Raw genomic sequence first — 12,304 nt, 5'->3', positions numbered from 1 at the left:
TCAGGGCTCGCGGACGGACGCAAGTCCGTCCGCGATCGTAATGGGCACCATAGTGTGCAGAGCAGGCCACATGGCACTTGCCCACCCATCCCACGTAAAGCTCATCGAAGATGTAGCTCTTGTAGCAGGCATATGTCTAATGGATGGTGCTGCAGGTAAGCCATTACCTGTCACACCTTGCACCTGTCATCGAGGCTTCGCATGTTCCAGGTCAAACACTTAATCGGGCCCATTAGGGTGATAGGGATGAAAACTGATTACCTGTCCCGTATCAAGAGTACACCCAGTCCGCTCGTTTACTAGTGAATGCTGAGTGGCTTTATAAAGGAGAAAAAAATTACTGTGAACATCAACAGTACCCCAACAATCTGCCCTCCAGCCACTTTGGCCCCCCAATCGGGCAAAATCTGCCCAGCCTACCCCTTTAGCCTACCCAAACTAGGAAAAAGAGGAAGCATCTCAGGACTCATCTCTTAGGGGCAAACTGGAGGTCTGTCTCACCCCCAGCCGGGGGACAGCTGGGTGGCCAGAGAGATTTTATTCAAGTGGAGCAGGCCAGCCTGGGCAATCCGCCCATACCAGTCAACACAGGTGTCACAGCCACAGTCGTTGAGGGAGCACTGGAGCTCAGTGGTCAGTATTGGTGAAAGGCCTAAAGGTTCACTGCTCCTCAGTTATTCTCACTGAGATGCACCAACCCAGGGTCTCCAGCCTCAGGGGATGATCGCATTATGGGTCTCGGGATGGTTTAAACGAACCTGGCCACTGCCTTTGTGCCGGTGAAGTAATGGGTCTTACCCAGATGGTACATGTGGAGTTTGGCGGGATAGATGAGGAATATTTAGTGTCTGTTTGTTGTAGGAAATGTTTGATCAGCAGGAAGTCCCTCCTAGCACCGTGTATCGCAACAGTTAAGTCCAGAAAGATTGATATTGCATTGTTCTGGTAGTGGAGCTTCCTTTACTCTCTAGGCAAGCACAAGGCCCTAAACTGGTATCGATAGTTGAGGAGTCAAGCAATGATCAGCCTGGAAGGCATCCCGAGGGGAGTCGTCTATTGCCGAGCGGTCTATGAGCTCGTTCCACAGTGAGTATGGCTGACTGAACATTGCCAAATAGACCTCTGAGCATAGCTTTGACATAGTCCTCTATACAACCCAGAACTTACGACTCCGTGACCCCTAAGATACACAGGCTATTTCTCCTGGAGTGTGCCTCTGGGACTTCATTCTTGTTGCGTATCACTTTGAGGACTTTTTCCATTTGCAGCAGTCATTTACCAGCTGAATGGTGTCCATCTTACACCTCCTCAGTGCACCTTTCCAGCTGATCTAGTCGTTCATCGTGTTTGTTTACCTAATCCTGCAGGTGTTCAAATCTGTCCATCAACAGGTCAATTTTCATGGCCAATGGCTGTTAGGCAGTGTTTGCGCTCCATAAACATAGTGAGAATGTCTGGCTCCTGATAAGAGCCCTCTCCTGTATCCTGGCACTTCTATACGTGCTCGGAAGTCAACTCTGTTGTGCACTTCTGATGGCATTGGTCAAAGGAAAGCTTGGGCTGCCCAGCATTGGTCAAAGGAAAGCTTGGGCTGCCCAGCATCGGTCTTCTCCATCTTGGCCCAGGTTCTGGCTGGGATGTCCTGAGAGGTACACACAGTGGCTCCCAACAGTAGGCCCTGCCAGTATCCATCTCCACTCTCTGGATCTCGCCTATCCCCCAAATGTGGGTCGGTTGGGGGTCATGAGCAGACCCCACTCAGTAGTTGGTAGTGAGTGGGCAGCGTGGTAATAAAGTTAATCAGGTAGGTCTCAAGCAGCTTGGGTGGAAAGTGTCATCCAGTCTGCAGCGCCTCAGGAAGAGACTCGAAGTGAGCCAGGAGTGGGAAGGACTGCAGGGGGCATGAGCAGGATGGCAAGTTCAGGGGTCCCTAGTGTGGCAGTCACCTTGCCACAAAGCATACAAGTAAATGTAAATGTACAGGAATTTATATAGCGCAAATCACCAACCGGTCTCTAAGCGCTTGCTTAGGGAACCCGTCCTGGTATTCCCCTGTGAGATAACCCCGGCAGGGTATCCGCAAGGCGAAAGCCAGGCATCCCGCCGCGAGGGGCCGTTGTGCAGACTAAGCAAGCTGTTGCCCAGAGTCGCAGAGTGTGAACCCGTGAATCGAGTAGGCACCGGAGCAAGAATTGTCGAGTCCATGGACATTTTAGGACTCAAGACCCCACCGAGCCGGGAATTGAACCCTGGTCCCGGGCTGACCTCTGCTTCCAGGTCTGCCTCCTCTAACCAGTGAGCCACACTTCTACAGGCCTTCACATGGCCCACGGTATGAGTCCAGCGGGGAACAGTCAGGGTCCTCAGGTGCCCAGAGGTCACTGTAAACTTTTCACATGCTCACCCCACTCCCGTCTGGATCACACTGTTTAACTATTTGTGGCAGCGCCACTAGGGGAGTCCCATCCTCCAAGACAGGCTCCAACAGCATAGCATCCTCTCTGGGATCGCAGGGGCAGAATGGCAGCCTCATCAATCCCCTGCAGCCTCTCCAAGCCAGTGAAGTTAGTGACGTTACATGAAAGGGGGTTTGAACCCATGCAGTCGCGGGGACCTGGGCGTTATGTGGTATGTGTAGAGAGGGTCCCCGCAAGGGAAAAGTGTTATGTATACCATACACTACAAACAAGGCTTATTTTTACTTTATGGGCAATAATCAGAGCTACTGAATGAAAGTATTGATATTTATTTTACAATACCCAGTATCAAATACTTAACAATACATTCAAAAATCATTTCCAAAACGCCCCAAGGTAGGGGAAGGAGGGGGGAGAAGAGTGAAGGAGAGGGTGTGCTCAAAGCAGGGTAAAGATAAAAAAGGAATACACGTAATCACAATGAACCTAATCAAAGTTGATACACATATGAATCAAAACAACTTTGATACAAACGCCTGAAAAGTTAGGGCATTCAATGTAGATATTGATACACAGAAGACCTTCAACGATCACACATAAAGTATTGAGGCTATTTAAAGGACAGGTGCCGGAGGTCTATGTAGAAAAGAGAAGCCGTCGACGTTTCGACCCCTGGCCGTAGGCTAAGTTAGGTCCTTTAACGGGGTGAAGTTAGTGAGGCATCAGGCTGAGCAAAGCCACCAAGCACTTCCTGCTGTGAGCTCCCTAGGGATTCAAGCACTGCAATTGCTCCCCACATTCAGTTGCCAGACCCCCAGCAAGTCACCCAGCATGCTGCAAACACTTGGGATCCAATCGCGGCCTAGGAGCACCTTGCCAGTCCCCTGCCGCCTCACTTTCAGTCCGGCTTGCCAGCCAGGTTGTCCACTCAGGTTCCAAGCGGCTGCCTGTCCGCTCTTCTAGCCCTCATCGGCTGATCCGTCCCATCCCAGACACTTTATCTCTGGCTCAACAGCCCCCAGGCCGCCCAAAGGCTCTGTGAGGCAAGCCTTACCTAAACCCTTCCTGGGCATGCCCCGATGCCATCGACTAATGAGGATTAATAATGGATGAAAGGCTCCAGCTGCCTTCATACAGTAATGTGTATACAAAAAGGCTTTGGGTCCAACCAAACAGGCCAGCCTGGACCTCAACAATTGCAAAACAGAACACAGTGGCTAGCCTGGATATTTTGATTTCAAATTGGGGCTCACACAGCCCTTAAGTACTGCGTGACCAAACCATTTACTTAGCAACACATTTATTTTAATTCTTAAAACAAGTGTGGCAGCGAGTAGTGTGCGGATCGGCCTTCAGCCTCTGCTCGGATTCAATCTGCATTGTTCATTGGCTCCGTGTGGCAGAACAAATCCCCTCCTCACGCGGAAAAGAAAATCTAACCCTCAACTGTACACAGCCGATTTCCTTGACTTACGGCGTGCAGCGTCTCCAAAGAATGTGAATTTTGTGATTCGTCTAAATCGCACCGCTCGGCGGGCGCCCCGTGTTAGTTGACACCTTCACTAATTCTATCAGATTAAACAGCCCTGCTTCACAGTCTACCACTCTCGCAATTCCTGTTGCCTGTGCTGCAGTAAAAATTGTACCCAGTCCCCGTCCTGAGGAGAACCTATAATCGTTTCAGGTTCGAAACGCGTTGACCCCCAGCCTGTGACAACAAAGAAGTGTGCAGCCAGGGACCAATTCATCCCACTGGTGTGGGTCCTTGCGTGCAACCAGATTAAACATTCAGTCACAGGTTCCGTGTGACAGGCAGGCAATTGTTTTCCACTGCTAATTCCGCCTGGCCACTGGTATTTCAGTTAAAGGACTGGTCTTTTTCCTTTATGCTGTATATGTTTTTTGAATGTAATTAATTTAGGTCTTATGCACTGTATTCTAAATTGTATTTTGGTGTCATGTGAATGTTTGAGTATTTAGTATTCATTTTTGAATATAGTGAATTTTTTGTGCACACAATTATTTGTTTTTGCTTGTGACCCGATTGCTTTTTGACAGTGATTTCTTTTTGATGTCATGCCTACATGAGCTTGAAACTTGTTTTAAGAATTAAAATAAATGTTTTGCTAAGTAAATGGTTGTTCACGCAGTACTTAAGGGCTGTGTGAGCCCCAATTTGAAATCAAAATATCCAGGCTAGCCACTGTGTTCTGTTTTGCAATTCATACAGTAATGGCCATCTTGCAATCTGGCTCTCTAGCGCCCCCTCCTCCAGGCCTGTCCAGTTGCATGCAGTGCAGGCCCAGTTGCAGCAGCTCGGCTGGGAAATTGCAGGGAGGCCTTTTGGAGCTTGTTGTGTTCCTGTGGCTCAGAAGAGAGAGGAGGTCACTCAGATTAGCCTGGGATGAAGGTATCAGGTTGCAGTAGGACAGTCATATAAAGGACAAGGCAGGCCTCAAGCAGCAGGACAGTCCTCTGGTAGCAGCAGGGCAGTCCTCCGAAGAACAAGGCAGGTCTCAAGAAGCAGGTCAGTCCCCTGGGGAACAAGGCAGTCCTTCTTCAGTAATGTCCACATGTCCAGGTGTGTACTGATGAGAGACTCAGGAGGTCCAATATTTGTACATGGTGGGTACCACTCTTTATAGTGGGGGAAACATCTAGTCAACCCCTATATCTGGTTCTGGAAAGTTCCTTTCTTGCCCTTTCTTCTCCTGCCCAGGCCCCAAGAGGTCTAGGGTGGCAAAAGACTGGTGCCACATTCCTGTATGAGTGTGCTGGAGGCAGCCCTTCGAGATGTAAGTAGGGCAGAGAACAGCTCCACCCCTCCTATCCTGACAGGATGACCCTCTTCCAGCTACAGGTAGCTCCAATTGTTAATTGTCTGGGCCGAATGTGTGAAGGATTAACAGGCCCAGGCAGATGGAAACTCCTAGAAGGCCTCAGAAAGTTTAAGGTAGGAAAATGCCAATTTTTTAAATTGTAATTTAAAATCCGACTTTAATTTAAGAGGTTTTTAAATTGCAATTGAGTTGAGTCCACATATGGCAGTTCTAACTGCTGCTTCAATTATGTATTTGATAACAAGCTTTTGTACTTTTGTAACTATCTTTCCTAGTAAAATTGGTAATTGGCTGACAATGAGGGCTTTAGGTAATACGTTTTTATGAAGCAGAGCTGAAGTTCAATATAAGAATGTAGGAATTTATCTACATGTTACCATGCGTTCCAAATAACAGATGCATTTGAAAATTTGGCTTATATTAAATTGTTCAAAATGGATTTAGCATCCATTTGCAACCTGCACAATGCCATGTTTACCTTTACAGAAGAGTGTTTTTCTTGCTTTTACTTATCTGCAAATAATGCATGCCTTTCAGGAACAAGGAGTCAGGAATACAAAAGATGGATGGTTAAAAGGACATGGTGTGAGCATGTTTCATAAATGAATTATTGACAACTGTATGTTATAAAGGTTTTGGAAGTCATCTAAGAGTTGCATGAGGTCAGCATTCAGCCTCGTTCGTTTCTGTGTTGACAGAGATTCTGGTAACTTGCAATATCTTTCTACTGGACGTAGAATGGGTAATATGTTTACGACTTTAATAATAAGCCACCCAGGTGGTTATTTGTGAGTAGGACATTGCTGTATGGTTCGCCCATGACTCCTCTTCCTCTACACGGCTGCTCCATTTGGCATTTTAGAACTCAAAGTTATGGGGGCACTAGATAACATTACAGAAGGGTAGTACCAACAATAAGGGTGCATTTCTCTTCGAGTTCTGCATGACATGATAGAAAAAACTAAGAAGACCTCTGTACAATAATCTCTATGCTAATAGTTTAGGACACAGCTGAAAACATTGCCCTTCACGGGCATTCCAGTGCAAACTGTTGCTACAAAAGTCCACGACACACTCTGTTGTTCATAATGTGTACACTTTATTGATTTTATAATTTTCAACATGCCCTGCTGCAAATTTAACGCGATGTGAAGTCCAAACGCAGTGTTAAGTTTTTAAATATATTTTGGTGTTTTTTCTTTTGTAAGTGTATATGAGAGTTTTTAAGGATGTGCCTTTTTAGCACAACACAACATACATGTTTGTAGGTCTAACATGTGTAGGTTGTGCAGCAGTGTTCTTTTTTCTTGTCAAGAGCTACATAGATTATCATTGTAATGTCAATGGGAAATCAAAGGAGCTCTTTTATTCATAGTGCACACTTCTAACAGTGACTGTCTAGACGTGGTCGCTCAGATCAGTGTCAGCGCCTCTCAGAAGGTCCTGTTTTGCTCCTTTTTTATATCCAAAGCGATAATCTTTTCTGACTGCAATTAATGCATGTGCTTCCTGGCATCCATCTCCGTGCTTTTCATTCCTGTTAATATGCAGCGCTTTCCTGGACATTCGAGAAACAATGCTCTGTATATAAATGGAAATTCCTCATTTACCACTAAGCTGCTCAGGAATGCTGTCTTTGCATGCTTGGGCTTTCACATTCTGCAAATCAGTTTGATGATAAACAAGGCAGTTCAACTTTAATCATGTTTTAAATGGTATATTGTTCACACCTCTTGCTACCTTTAAGTTCAATACAGATTTCAGATAAAGATTGAACATCTCAATCCTAAGTGTAATGTTAAAAAGTAAAAAATACATGAATTAAATCTTCTTTTAACCCGGTCCTTTAAAACCCCTACTCCACTTAAATCCTAGAACATACGGCTACCCTCTGTGAAACAGTGAGTCACATATAATACTCGCACATGATATGTCACATTTCAGTCATTCATACCAGAAAATAATAGAGCTCTTTTGGAGTTTGGTGGCTGGGTTACTCTGACACTTATTACGAGTGCATTATATCTTATAGCGCCTGTAATGGCGCATATGGGATATCCATGACGTTTTTGATGAAGTACCTATACGCCAACCTCTAAACCAGGCCGTTAGTGACCTGTAAAAGAGAATAAAGAAGGGAGAGCTGGCGCCAAAAGTGGCAGAATCACAGTTCTTGACTCGAGTTGCATACTCATGGCATATAGAGCCTGATATAGGGTTTGGCAAACCTTGTTGTGCGGATGGGAAAGGACATTACTTCCGCCATGCCGAGGGTGTTTCGTCTGACAAATGTAGAGATGGAGTCTAGGCCAGTGGTCATCTCTGCAGATAGAAAGGAACCTCAGTCACTGTGGTTCCTTTCAATGAACTGAAAGTTTGATCAACAGCTGCTGTTAGTTTTGATAGCCATCCACCAAACGTGTTACATTTTCTTTGTTTTTCATAAACAAGTTTCTAAAGTGTGAGTTTGTGTCTGAAAACCCCAAAAACTAATGACCGTCTCACATTCTACCTGGGATTGTGGGTCATTGTTGTGGTTTTTTCCTGTCCCATAACCAGGTTTTTCCTAAATAGGGCAGGTAGTGTGATGCCCTTCCTCTGACGGCTCCTACTTGCTGGGCTGTGGAAGGAACTATTCTGTCGACTGAGCTAACAGGGGCTCCATCAACACAATATCTAAGGCCCGCCCTTCTCTAAATAAGGCAGGTGGACCGAGGGTGTGTCCTGAAAGGTGCTATGTTGTATAACTTTTTCTCAAACCCCACCTGGCAGATCGCCCTAAGGGGCATATTATCAAGGGGGTTTATCTCTGCTTTTTTGGCTTTAAAAGCCAAGAAAGCGGAGATAAAATTATCTCCCTATTACCTAGCTGTCGCTAACACCAGTTAGCAACAGCTAGTAGGAGATAGCGACCATCTTGGGCCCCGCTTTGCATGTCAGTGATATTTATCACTAATGACATGCAAAGTGGGCGTGCCAAGATGTTAGCGACTGGAGCTATCTCCTATTACCAACTTTTGGAGATATTCGCGCTAAGCGCGAATATCTCCAAAAGCTAACACCTGCCCTGAGCAGTTCTTAGCCATGTTTTCCAATGGGAGGTGGATAACATGGCTAAGAGCATTAGCTCGGTAATGCATGAATATCGCTGACTTTTCAGCGATATTCATGCATTGCAGCGATTTTTATCGCATTTGCGATAAACCTTGGTAATACCAAGGTTTATTTGCGGTAAAAATCGCCGCAGCTCAGCGGTAAATTTTTCCCGCTAACCAAGCAATAGCGATAATTATCGCTATTGCTTGGTAATATGCCCCTAAATCTTTACAGAAAAGAGCTGAGGTAGATGAATTTTTTAAAGAAGAGTTTTGTGAAGATTTGTCAAATGGCAGCAAAGTTATCACTAAAAAAAAAATGCTCTTCCTGGAAACTCTGACCTAACTCCAACTAGAGTCTACCGAGTTGTGTGTAGTATATAGCCACTGTGTAATGTTGTCTATATACTTATTGCTTCAGTAATGTAAATGTAAATGTAAATGTAAATGTAAATGTACAGGAATTTATATAGCGCAAATCATTGAGCTGTTTCTAAGCGCTTGCTTAGGGAACCCGTCCTGGAATTCCCCTGTGAGATAACTATGACTATGACCTTGACTACCTCATGATCACCGAAACTTGGCTTACTGAGGACAGTAACCCTGACATAGCCGTAGCCCTCCCCCAAGGTTACTCCTTCTACAGACAGGACAGACCGAAAGGTAGAGGAGGAGGTGTTGCAATTATTCTGAAGAACACCTTTAATTGTCACACCTTCTGCCTTTACCCCCTCATCGACGCAGAGGGAATGGGTTTTTCCATCAAACTCAGCCAATCCCTTTCCCTCTCAGGTAGTCTGATTTACCGCCCACCTGGCAATGCCTCTAAATTTCTCGACTCTCTAAATGACGCTCTGGGACACTTCCTACTTCTTTACCCACACTTTACCCTTCTTGGAGATTTTAATTTGCACCTTGAGACCTCCGCCGACTCTCAAACAAGAAATTTCCTTCAGACACTTGAAATTTTCAATCTACAACAAAGTGTCACATTGCCTACCCATTCACTTGGTCACACCCTAGATGGTGTTTTCTCCAATTTCCCTTCTCTCACCACCCTGCCTCCCCTACCCCAGATATGGACTGATCATTGTCTGATCCCCTTCCACATCTCCAGCTGCCGCCCTCCAACCATAAATAAACGCAATCCTCACCATGGTCACTCTACCAACTGGAAAACTGTCCAGAAAAATCTCTCTCTCAATCCCATCTCCCAAACCAACTCCCCCTCTCTATCCGGAAACATCAATAGAGACGCAGACCGCTTCCATAACTGGCTCTCACAAGAAATTGCAAAACGGAGCCCTACCAATCATCATGATAGAATCTTGAAGAAAACTAAAAACAAAGCTCCCTGGTTTACACCTGATTTAGCCTCCGCACATCTACTCTGCAGGAAAGCAGAACGTAAATGGCGTCGAACCTACGACAATGACGACCGCAGCGCCTACTTATTTCAGAGGAAAAACTATCTCTCCACCATCAAATCGGCCAAGAGAGCGTTCTACGTAAATGCCATTAAAGAAGCCAGCCAAAAGCAAAAAACTTTATTTACGATAGTAAAGACCTTCACCCATCCCAAAGCTCTCCAACCCGAAATCCCCCCATCCCAAGAGCTATGCGATAAGATCTCAGAATATTTTGACGAAAAAATTACCTCCATTCAAAAAAACTTCCCCCCTCCCCCTACAACCCATAAACTTCCCCATCCCGATCAACCTTGTTTGACTGCTGGCAGTCTCAAAAACTTCACCCCGGTCACCCTGGCCCAAACCAGAAAAGCGATTCTTTCCTGCAAATCCGGCTCCCCCTCCAACCCCTGCCCCCCTAAGATTCTCCATCTAATCATTGATGAGATCAACCCTATCGTCAATGACATTATCCACCTGTCACTCAGTTCTGGATCAGTTCCTCGCTTATGGAAAAAGGGTGTTGTCAAACCACTTATGAAAAAAGCTAATAAATCCCCAGTGGACTTGACCAATATCCGCCCTATCACCCTTCTCCCCGCTCTGGGTAAAATAACAGAACAGCTAGACCACATAGAACTTAAATCCTTTCTGGAAACCCACAACATACTCCATCCCCAGCAATCCGGGTTCCGGCCTAAACATTCAACCGAAACTGCCTTAATAGAACTGACCGACACCATCAAAACGTTACAAGACCAAAGGAAGAAGGCCATTCTGATCATTCTTGACCTCACGGCAGCTTTCGACACCATATCCCATTCCATCCTGATCAACAGATTAATAGACATCGGTATCTCTGACTCAGCCCTATCATGGATCAGATCATTTCTCAGCGATAGGTCCCAAACTGTCACCCTGGGCCCTTTTCAATCCAATGAGAAAACGGTGTCCTCCGGAGTCCCCCAAGGTTCCATCTTAAGCCCCCTCCTTTTTAACATTTATCTCATCCCTCTTCTCACCCTGATAGAATCATTCGGCATAACTGTCACCTCATACGCCGATGATACTCAGTTGATCATCCCTCTAGACGAAAATTCCAACAAGGCAGAGCTCAATCTCAAACACTGCCTAACTGCTGTATTCCAATGGATGGACTCAAACCACCTCCGTTGCAACTCAAACAAAACAGAGATCCTCCCCATCGGAAAGAATGCCTCTTTCTGTCCTGCTCTTTGGTGGCCTGACAACTCTGCTGCCCCCCCCCAGACCGTCACTACTGCTAGAAACCTCGGGGTTCTTTTTGACTCTGATCTTTCATTTGACCATCATGCCACAACCGTAGCCGGCAAATGCTTCGGCATAATCAAATCCCTGAGAAAGTTCTTCGACTTCCTCCCCCTAGATTCTAGAAAAACGGTAACAGTAGCCCTCATCCTCTCGCGTGTGGACTACTGTAACGGTCTCTTGGCAGGTACCAAGAAGTCCACCCTCTCCAAACTCCAAAGTGTTTTACACACTGCCGCCCGCCTTGTCCTAAAATTACCTCGTAAATCCTCAATCTCCGCAGCCCTAAAGACCTTACATTGGCTTCCCCTGCACAAGAGAATACTCTTCAAGATTCTCACCGTTGCCTTTCGAGCCTTTAACAAAACAGGTCCCATCTATCTTACCAGACGCTTCCCACACTACTACCCGAGTCGTTCCCTTCGATCTTCCCATGAAAATTTCATGACCTCCACCAAGTTCAACCTGAAGTCTAAAGGCGGAAAAACCCTAAGCACCCTGGCTATTAAAGCCTGGAACAGTATGCCCAGATACCTAAGACTTCAGACACTTGAGAAACCATTTAGAAAACTTCTCAAAACATGGATTTTCAACCTTCCCGACGATTGGACTAAAGCCTCCATCTAGCCTCCCCCCTACCACTCTGCGACCTGGCTTCAAGGACTTTCAGCGCCATGATGCTCCTTCCGGAGCGAACGCTGCGCTCTATAAATACCCTTCCAAATATCCAAATATCCAAATAACCCCAGCAGGGTATCCGCAAGGTGAAAGCCAGGCATCCCACCTCAGTTGTGCAACACACGATCCCAAGCACTGGCGTGCCAACGACCTGCACTGACAGTAAGGAACCAATGTGGCACCAGCCTCAGCGGCGCCTTTGTTTTGTCAGTGTATCCGATGTAGAGTAACGGGGGTCAGTCCGACTCAGTAGCCGGCCAACGTTCCATCGAGGTCGGCCCCAGACTTTGAGCTTAGACTTCGTCACAAAAATAATTATAGCCCCAGCCGGAGCTATTGTATTTCTAAGTGCTAGAATTGCATTTAATCTTCGATAATTCAAATTTTGATTTCTGTATGTTGAATCTTTTGTCCCGTTGTACTCAGATACATATTGGCTGTTTTCTAAACTAGTGTGAAGGACTTTTGTGATGTTTTTACTGTGTTAGTGTGTGTGTGCACAAATACACATTGCCTCTGTAGTTTAGCCTGACTGCTCTGAGCCATGCTACGTGAGGGTGAACGTAGTGTGCACTACC

The sequence above is a fragment of the Lissotriton vulgaris genome, chromosome 6 (assembly GCF_964263255.1).
Source record: "Lissotriton vulgaris chromosome 6, aLisVul1.2, whole genome shotgun sequence".
In the NCBI taxonomy this organism is placed as follows: domain Eukaryota; kingdom Metazoa; phylum Chordata; class Amphibia; order Caudata; family Salamandridae; genus Lissotriton; species Lissotriton vulgaris.
The sequence above is the reverse complement of the archived record's forward strand: the minus strand, read 5'-3'. Positions refer to the sequence as shown.